Source organism: Pteropus alecto, unplaced genomic scaffold (genome assembly GCF_000325575.1).
Source record: "Pteropus alecto unplaced genomic scaffold, ASM32557v1 scaffold7, whole genome shotgun sequence".
In the NCBI taxonomy this organism is placed as follows: Eukaryota; Metazoa; Chordata; class Mammalia; order Chiroptera; family Pteropodidae; genus Pteropus; species Pteropus alecto.
Window position 1 is genome coordinate 29,654,907 of NW_006494614.1, and position 1,661 is coordinate 29,656,567.

A 1,661-nucleotide genomic window follows, 5' to 3' on the forward strand; every position below is an offset into this window, starting at 1 on the left:
CTTAGCATGGCTCTAAAATCCTGGGTTCTGTTTCTATCTTTTGTGACCTCATCCAGTCCTCTCCATGTCTCCTCTTATTCCCCTGTCCAGTTCTGCACAGACTTTGACCAGCTTTATGCAGGTACAACCTAGAAGCTCCCTGGCCTCAGCTTCTCCTGTGCTGTAGGATAATGGGAACTCACACAGGTGTAATCTGTGCAGCGTGAGGCACTTAACTCTCTGCAGGGCGGTCCTTGAGCTATGATGCAGGTACATAAAGCCTTCCCCCTTCGTTCAGAGATGGTTCTGAGACACTTTTTATTAGGCTCCTCAGATGACCCTGTGGTGTCCAGGCTTCGGTAGCAGTGATCAACTGGAGAGAGCTTCCCTATTGGCTCTCCCTCTTCCTCCTTCACTCTCCTGTCTCCCTGCTTCCGGTAAGCAAACCTTGGCCTCAGACTCTGCTTTTGGGGGAACCCAGGCTAAGAGGGGCGGGATCTTCTGAATTCAAATATTCTGTAAGATGGGGCAGAAGGAGTGATGATAATTTCATTTAACAACTTCCCTTCTTCCATTCCTGGACTACCTTAAGGAGAGTGCTAAGAGAGAAAGCAGAGGGAACAGGAAAAATACCGAAGGAGACAGTGCCTTATTTTTCCCAAGTGACAAACTCAAGGCAAGGCTCTGTGGCTTATCTTTCTGTCTGTTCTAGAATATTTGAGATGTGGAAGACATGCCAGGAAATCCAGATGGCTATGAGGGGCACCTGCTCTGCATTTTTTTTTAAATGAAAGTGTTTGGTGAGAACTCAATTTAGCTGTGTCTTGATCTAGGCCTCAGAAGTACGTTTTCATGATCTCAAGAAGAAAGTGAGAAAGTTCTTCGACCAGCGAGTGTTACAACTTCAAGTAAGAGAAACATATTTAAAGGTAAGTTAATGTTTTACAGAATCTTGAGTATTATTCAGGTATGTGAGAGAAACAATTTCATTAACCTCTAATAAAATGTTATTGAATCTATATTTACCTTTTTCTTATAAGCAAGTCTCCTGTTTGCTACTCCTTATCAATCACTTCTCTGCTAGTTAGTCATTGCTATTATATGTACACTAAGTTTGGGTTAACAATAGAAATGGTTTTCATTCTATTGTAAGTAATATTAAAAATCATTAATTCACTTAAGTCCTATTGGTTTTCATTCTATTGTAAGTAATATTAAAAATCATTAATTCACATTTACTGGTGGCTTAATGCCATTTTTCTTTCTGCTATGAATTTCCACAAAGCAGGTTAAACTGAACCATTGAAGCAGAACATTTCCTTGTGTACAGAAAGAGGATAAAATGTTCCACAGATCAATCTAGGATGCAATGCCCTGAACTTTAGAAAGATTAATATTAATTTCTCCCTCTCAGAGGCAGGTGCTGTTTAATTTTCTCAAAAGTATAAATAATTATCTTCAACTATAAAATGAAATCACCTATCTATGTATAATAATACTCAAGTGTGTGACTGTCTGACCTCCACATATTCTTAAGGCAGTTTGCAATGGTGTAGAAAATTAAAATTTAGTTGCATATATAGGAATATATGCAACTAAATTTTCACAGCCAATGGGAAAAGTCCTAACCTAAACAGCTTTCAATTTTGTGGGGTTAGTTTTTGCTCAATTGCCATGTAATT